General features: G+C 38.0%; 1 pseudogene; it reads left to right on the plus strand.

The window, feature by feature from the left end:
* Positions 1-6,180: 6,180 nt before the first annotated feature.
* LOC136126864 (Y-box-binding protein 1 pseudogene) lies at positions 6,181-6,903 on the plus strand (annotated as a pseudogene).
* Positions 6,904-8,993: the final 2,090 nt, after the last annotated feature.

Raw genomic sequence — 8,993 nt, forward strand, 5'->3', positions numbered from 1 at the left:
AAGATTTCAAAGCATTATTAATAAGAATGCTAACTGAACTAAGGAAAAGAATAGATGAACACAGTGATAATTTTAACAGGGAACTAGAAAATATGAAAAAGAATGAGTCAGAGCTGAAAAATACAATACCTGAAATGAAAAACACACCAGGAGGAAATAAACAGCAGACTGGAGATACAGAAGAATGCATAAGTGATCTGGAAGTTAGAATAATGGAAGTCACCCAGCAGAGCAGCAAAAAGAAAAACAAATGAAGAGAATGAGAATAGGTTAAGGAATCTCTGGAACACTAAATGTACTCACATTTGCATTATAGGTGTCTCAGAAGGAAAAGAGAGAGAGAAAGGGGTTGAAAATGTATTCGATGAAATTATGGCTGAAAAGTTCCTGAATCTGAGGAAGGAAACAGATATCCAGATACAGGAACCACAGAGAGTTCCAAACAAGATGAACCCAAGACATATCGTAATTAAAATGGCAGAAGTTAAAGATAAATAAAGAATTCTAAAGGCAGTAAGAAATTGTCCATCGACAGATGAGTGGATAAAGAAGATGTGACATATATATATACAATGGAATATTACTCAGCCATATAAAGAAACGAAATTGAGTTATTTGTAGTGAGGTGGATGGACCTAGAGTCTGTCATACAGAGTGAAGTAAGTCAGAAAGAGAAAAACAAATACCGTATGCTAACACATATATATGGAATCTAAGAAAGAAAGAAAAGAAAAGGTCATGAAGAACCTAGGGGCAAGACGGGAATAAAGACACAGACCTACTAGAGAGTGGACTTGAGGATATGAGGAGGGGGAAGGGTAAGCTGGGACAAAGTGAGAGAGTGGCATGGATATATATACACTACCAAACGTAAAATAGATAGCTAGTGGGAAGCAGCCGCATAGCACAGGGAGATCAGCTCGGGGCTTTGTGACCACCTAGAGGGGTGGGATAGGGAGGGTGGGATAGGGAGGGTGGGAGGGAGGGAGACGCAAGAGGGAAGAGATATGAGAACATATGTATATGTATAACTGATTCACTTTGTTATAAAGCAGAAACTAACACACCATTGTAAAGCAATTATACTCCAATAAAGATGTTAAAAAAATCCTATTGAAAACTTAAAAAAAAAAGAAAGTGAAAACATATGGATTAATCATCATCTTTGAAAATGTTTCTAAATAAAATCTTCTTGAATCAATATCAATCTAAATTAAGATGGAAAGCAACCGATGAAAATATACTGAGAAAAGTTATTACCACCTTGAGTTCAAGATAACCTTCTTTTTCAATTTTATATAGGATAGTGTATACAGAAGTCTATGGAGAAAGTCTATAGAGAAGAATAATTTTGTCTAAGAATAAGTAGAATTTGTTTTTTTAGCTTAAGTGTAACATATCAACATCGAGTTAATCAATACTAAGTAAAAAAAAAAAAATTTGTTTCCAAAACACACAGTCTGTATGAGAAGACCTGAATAGATATTTTTCCAAAGAAGACATATAGATGGCCAAACAGGCAGATGAAAAGATACTCAACTTTGCTAATCATCAGGCACATGCAAATCCAAACCACAATAATATATCACCTCACACCTGTCAGAATAGCTATCTTTAAAAAGACCACAAGTAACAAATGTTGATGAGGATGGGGAGAAAAGGGGACCCTAGTACACTATGACTGGGTATGTAAATTGGTTCAGCTACCATGGAAAACAGTATTGAGATTCCTCAAAAAACTAAAATAGAACTACCATATGATCCAGAAAGTCCACTCCTGGGTACCTATCTGAAGAAAATAAAAACACTAATTCGAAAAGATACATGTACCCCAATGTTCATAGCAGCATTATTTACAATAGCCAAGATATGGAAGCAACTGAAGGAATGGATAAAGAAGATGTGATAGATCTAGATCTAGATCTAGATCTGTATATCTATCTATCTATCTAATGGAATATTACTCAGCCACAAAAAAAAGAAAATTTGCCATTTGCAACAGCACTGATGGACCTGGAAGGTATATGCTTACTGAAGTAAGTCAGACAGAGAAAGACAAATACTGTATGGTGTCACCTATATATAGAATCTAAAAAATAATCAAATAATGAATATAATAAAACAAAAACAGACTCACGGATATAGAGAACAAGCTAGTGGCTACCAGTGGGGAGAGGGAAGGGAGGCGGACCAAGATAGGGGTAGCGCATAAAGAGATACAAACTACTATGCATAAAATAAATAAGCTACAGGATATATTGTATAGCGCATGGAATATAACCAATATTTTATAATTTTAAATGGAGTATAATCTATAAAAATATTGAATCACTGTGTTGTACACCTGAAACAAGCATAATATTGTAAATCAACTGTACTTCAATTAAAAAAGAGATATCCACTATATTTTCCTTGGTTTAATTTCTGCTTATTCTCTTTTCGTCTCATTAACTGTGATGTTTTATTATGCTTTCTGATTATCTTGTTGATTACCTTCCCATTCCTAACAGTCAGAATTACACTGATCACTTCTATTACACCAAAATTCTGTTCTCATTATTGTCATAATCTTGCACAGCCTTTCTCCCAAGATGAGCCCTAGTGGTCTATAATATAGCTATTGATATAATTCTGCTGTCTTCTAATTGCAGCGTTGCCGATGAGAAATCCAAGGTTAGTCTGATCCTCTTTCGTGTGTGTTCCCTTCTTCTCCCTTCCCCCTGTTTTCTGTTTGACAGCTTTCAATATTTTTGTCTTTACCCTTTGAGAAGATTCAATATCATAATTTAGGAATTTCACTAGGATATTTCTAGGTGTGTGTTTATTTTCATCAGTTCTCACTTAGTTTTTTTTAAATGTCATTTCAATCTTCAATTTCAAGTCTATCTGGAACTCAGGAGAAACAGTGTTTTCCATTTGTTCCCCTTCTTTCCATCCAGACATCCTATTCTTTGCTTATTAGGTTTCTTGGATCTTTATCCAATTTGATTATCTTTTACTTTTTTGATTTTGTTTTGTGCCTTGACTTGCTTTTATGAGGCATTTCTCTTGATTTTCTAGATCTCCAATGTGATTCTCAATTGTAACTATCTTGTTTCTCAGTTACCTATTTTATCTGTTAAATATAGAGGTTTTGTTTTGTTTTCAGCTTCTGAAAGTCCCTTGGTGCTGAAACTGCATCTTTTTTGAGAGTCCTCACCACCTTTTAAAATTAATATCCTCATATGCTCTTCCAACAGCCCTCCTTCAGTGAGAACCAACTGCTCTACACCTCCTATTTAATCATCCCGCCTTAAGATTCCAGAGTTCCCTTAAGTGATTTGTAATTTTGCTTTGCCTTTTTATGGTTTGTGATCCCTTCAGCCCCATATACAGCAGGTTGTTTGCATTTCTTCTAGCGGTGTCAGAATGACAGGTGATGGAACATACAATGATTTTTGCTTTTCTGAACAAGAGATGATTGGACTGGCAACTATCACCCCTCTGTTGATTTTCTAGAAGAATATTTCCCTGCTCTTAGGTCTACCAACAGAAGGTACTTGGAGAAATTCCACCTGTGCTGTTCCCTTCCTGGACCACTAGAAGTAGCAGGATCAGGCAGATCCTCCTTTCTAGAATCGCACAATGCAGGCAGTTAAAGCCTCTCTTTATCTCCCTTTCTCCCTTGATAACCATAAATTTGTTTTCTACATCTGGGATAAATAGGGAGATTGGGATTGACATATACGCACTACAAATATAAAATAGATAACTAATAAGGACCGACTGTATAGCACAGGGAACTCTACTCAATACTCTGTAATGACCTATATGGGAAAGGAATCTTAAAAAGAGTGGATATATGTATACATATAACTGATTCACTTTGCTGTACAGCAGAAACTAACACAACATTGTAAATCAACTATACTCCAATAAAAATTAATTTAAAAAAAGCCTCTCTTCAAGCAGTTCACAGCCTTCTGCTGGCTAAGTTCCCCCCACTTTTCCGAAAACCACAAAAATACCCAACTTCTGGGGCTTCCCTGGTGGCGCAGTGGTTGAGAGTCCGCCTGCCAATGCAGGGGGCACGGGTTCGTGCCCCGGTCCGGGAGGATCCCACGTGCCGCGGAGCGGCTGGGCCCGTGAGCCATGGCCGCTGGGCCTGCGCGTCCGGAGCCTGTGCTCCGCGACGGGAGAGGCCACAACAGTGAGAGGCCCGCATACCGCAAAAAAACAAAAACAAACAAACAAAAATGACTTACAGGAAGCCTTGAGAGTGTTACCAAATTTAAAAAATAAAGAGGTGGTTCTAAGTTTAAAAAAAAAAAAAAAAAATACCCAACTTCTTCCCAGGCCTGAGGAAATGAAAATCTATTCCTCTGGAACCTTGGCTCTTGCTTGGATCTAAGGATAATAAAGGCCACTCTCTCTCCTCACAACCTCTGAGATCTCTAATGTGCCCTCCAGATGCCACCAGTTTAGCTGCCTTGGGCATGGTATCATTGCATACTGTTTCAGGTAGCTGTAGCTATTTCATTTTCAACGCTATATAGTATTCTATTGATGAGTATAATTTATTCATTATACAGTTGAAAGACTTTGGGGTTATTTCCAATTTGGGGCCACTGTAAACAATTCTCTGCAAATATTCCTATAGGTGTTTCCTGGTGCGGATGAGCAGGCATTTTTCTACAGCAGGGCAGTCTGCTACTCCTAGGGTGCTCTAAGGCCTTTTCAGGGGTTCATGAAGTCAAAACTTTTTATAAGACGTGATTTGCTTTTTCTCACTGAGTTTACATTTGCACCGATAGTACAAAAGCAATGGTGGTAAAACTACTTAACGTGAATCAAGGTAGTGACGCTACTGCACTAGTAGTCATCGTATTATTCACCACAAGGTACCAGTTGAAAAAAAAAGCCAGTTCCCTTTAAGAATGCCCTGTATAAGTAGGAAAAATTACTAATTGTATTAAACCTTGATTCTTGAGTAAATATCTTTTTAATATTCTGTGTAGCATTGAAAAAATATCAAGTATATAGGAAATATTTAAGAAGGGCAGAACTTCTACAAGGAAAACTCTGTAACTTCATAGAAGGGCATTGAATAAGACTTAAATAGATGGAGAAATATACCACATTCATTAGAACGCTCAATCTTGTAAAGATGTTAATTCTCCCAAAGTTTATTCAAAGATTCTATGCACAGAGATTGCTGACATTGTTTTACATTTTTGCAAAACCCTTTAACATCTGGTTTGATGGAAGATAGCAGGATTCCTAGGTACTTGATAGTTTTTGATGCTGTAATAGAAAGGATCTTTCACAAATTTTCTCTTAGTGGCTGATACCCAAGAATATCATTGTTTAAAAAAATATTAGCTTTGTACCCAGCTAATGTAGTAAAGTTTCTTATTTTTTAAATTAATTAATTAATTTTTGGCTGTGTTGGGTCTTCGTTTCTGTGCGAGGGCTTTCTCTAGTTGTGGCAAGCAGGGGCCACTCTTCATTGCGGTGCGCGGGCCTCTCACTATCGCGGCCTCTCTTGTTGCAGAGCACAGGCTCCAGATGCGCAGGCTCAGTAGTTGTGGCTCACGGGCCCAGTTGCTCCGTGGCATGTGTGATCTTCCCAGACCAGGGCTCGAACCCGTGTCCCCTGTATTGGCAGGCAGATTCTCAACCAATGCGTCACCAGGGAAGCCCTAAAGTTTCTTATTAATGCTAATAGTTTAATTGTAGATTTTTCCAGATTTTGTAGGTACACAATAATTTCACCAGTGAACCGTGGCGGTCTTATTTCTTCATTTATGATCTTTGTACCTTGCATTTATTTTTCTTACCTTAATGCACTGGGAGGATCTCTACTACAGTGTCAGACTGCAATTGTTATATCAGGCATCATTTTCTTTTCTGCCACTTTATAGCTTTTCTCTACCACATCAGGAAGGATGTCCTGTTCAGAGAGTCCTGAGCTGCATCACTGCCACCACCATCTTAGTTACTGTCACACTCTGGAGGAGCCACAGCTGCTACAGCTGGACCCGGTCACCACCACCACACCCAGGAGCAGCCAGGCGAGACCCAGCACCGCACAGTCTGGCCCTCAGTGACGCCCATACCAAACCCCACACCTGGAGCAGTGGGTGAAGGGAGCAGTGGCCCCAGCAGCCTCATCTAGGAGGCGCCAAGAAAGTCATCACAATGAGGGTTTTGGGAAAAGTAAATAAAGCTCAATATAAGAAACAGATATGGTTTCATCAGCAGGACGATGTTTTCGCACACCAGAATGCCAGAAAGGAAATCCCAGGAACTACCTTTGCAGTGTAAGATGTGGAGAGACTGGAGTTTGATGTTGTTGAAGGGGAAGAGGATGCAGAAGCAGCAGATGTTACAGGTTCTGGTGGAGCTCCAGGGCAAGGCAGTAGCAGAGCACAAACAGTGCTTATAGACCCTACACGTGTGGTAGGGGTCCACCACAAGATTACCAGCAGAATTTTCAGAAGAGTGAGAGTGGAAAGAAAGGGATTAAAGAGGGCTCCTGAAGGCCGGGCCCAGCAGCACCATCCCTACCGCAGGCACCTTACAGAGACCCTATGGGCACCCCACACAGTAGTCCTGTGCAGGGAGAAGGGAGGAGGGTGCTGAGAACTAGAGTGTAGGAGAACAAGGTAGACCCGTGAGACAGAACATGTATCAGGTTATTGACGGTGATTCTGCAGGGGCTCTTCTCGCAGAAGACAGCCTACAGAGGATAGCAATGAAGAAGATAAAGGAAATCAAGAAGAGGAGACCCCAGGTCAGCAGACACCTCAACGTCTATTCCACAGAAGACGCCCAGAAAACCCACTACCACAAGGTGGCAAAGAGACAAAAGCCACTGAGAGTTTGACTGCTTCTGAGGCCGAACAGGCCATGGCTGAGTAAATGGGGCTTACCATCTCTACCGTTACCAGATTTAGTCATCCGAGGAGAGGAAATGAGTATGAAGTTCCAGCAATAAGAATGAACGAAAATGGGAGAAGACCTCAAGTGCTTGCTCTTTGCCTGTTGCCTGGATAGCTAGAACCATCTGCAATGTGCAACTTATGGCTTTTCTTATGTTTATCTAAAGATGTCTCTTTCTGCTTAACGACAAACGTGGGTTTTTTTTTCTTTATTTTTTTTATTTATTTATTTTTTTTGCGGCACGCGGGCCTCTCACTGTTGTGGCCTCTCCCGTCGCGGAGCACAGGCTCTGGACGCACAGGCTCAGCGGTCATGGCTCACGGGCCCAGCCACTCCGCGGCATGTGGGATCTTCCTGGACCGGGGCACGAACCCATGTCCCCTGCATCGCAGGCGGACTCTCAACCACTGCGCCACCAGGGAAGCCCAAACGTGGGTTTTTTTTAAAGCCTGTTTTTTCTCAGTATATCTTTAGAGGTTTTAAAATTGTTTTATATCTGGTCAAGTTGAGATTTTTAAGAACTCATTTTAATCTTTTTTTAATTTACTTTTTAAAATTGAAGTATAGCTGATTTACAATGTTGTGGTAGTTTCTGGTGTATGGCAAAGTCATTCAGATATATAGATATGTGTGTGCATATATGTGTGTGTGTGTATATATATATATATATATATATTCTTTTCCATTATAGTTTATTACAAGATATTGAATAGAGTTCCCTGAGCTATACAGTAGGACCTTGTTTTTTTTCTATTTTATAAATATATAGTACTGTGTAGTACATATATATATGTACTATATGTATATTTTTTTCTATTTTATAAATATATAGTACTATGTATCTGCTAATCTCAAACTCCTAATGTACACCCCTCCCCTTTCTTCTTTGGTAACCATAAGTTTGTTTTCTATGTCTGTGAGTCTGTTTCTGTTTTGTAAATAAGTTCATTTATATCATATTTTAGATTCCACATATAAGTGATATTATATTATATTTTTCCTTCACGGTCTGATTTACTTCACTTAGAAGGACAATCTCTAGGTCCGTCCATGTTGCTGCAAATGGCATTATTTCATTCTTTTTTAGAGCTGGGTAGTATTCCATTGTATAAATATACCGCATCTTCTATATCCATTCATCTGTTGATGGACATTTAGGTTCCTACCACGTCTTGGCTGTTGTAAATAGTGCTGCTGTGAACATTGGGATGCATGTATCTTTTTGAATTATAGTTTTCTCTGGATATATTATATATATAATATAACTCAGTTTTAAATTGTAATAAATGTTTGATTCTTATTTTTTCCAAAAATGTCAATAAACTGCAAGCACCTGTTAGTAAAGCTCTCAAATAGTAATAATAATAATAAAAAGAAAGCACCCTTTCTATTTCTATTCAGCTAAGTGATTCTTCCTTAAAATTATAAATGAATGTTGCATTTTATCAAAAGATTTCCCCACATCAATTGGGATAATCATATATTTTTTTCTCCTTATCCTATTAATAAGGTAAATTACCTTGACTGATTTTTCTAATGTTGAATCAGCTTTGCATTTTATCCAACTTACTCATGTTTTATATCCTTCTATAAATCGCTGGATTTTCTTTCTAAAATATTTTTGAAAATGATTGCATCTATGTTCAAGAGTGAAACTTGCTTATAATTTTCAGTTCTTTTAATATTTCTGCCAGGTTTGGTATCCAGGTTATGCTTAAGTTGGAATGTGTTTACTTATTTTTTAATTTCTCATGATTGTATAAAGAAAGATTCAAGTATTTCTTCCATAAATTGCTGGAGACTCACTGGTGAAACCATCTGGACTTGGAGTTTTATACTCAGAAATATATTTTTTTACTACTAATTCAATTTCTTTAAGGCTTACATAGAATTTTTCAGCTTTACTCCACAATTTAATTGAACTTTATTGATGGAAATGTTAATTGCTTTCAGTTTTCACTATTACAAAGGATGCTGCAATGAACACATTTATACAAGTATTTTGCAAGTTTGTGCATCTTTACATTTTAAACATCTTTATAAGATACATTTTAAACATCTTTATAAGA

The sequence above is a fragment of the Phocoena phocoena genome, chromosome 8, assembly GCF_963924675.1.
Source record: "Phocoena phocoena chromosome 8, mPhoPho1.1, whole genome shotgun sequence".
Taxonomy (NCBI): Eukaryota; Metazoa; Chordata; class Mammalia; order Artiodactyla; family Phocoenidae; genus Phocoena; species Phocoena phocoena.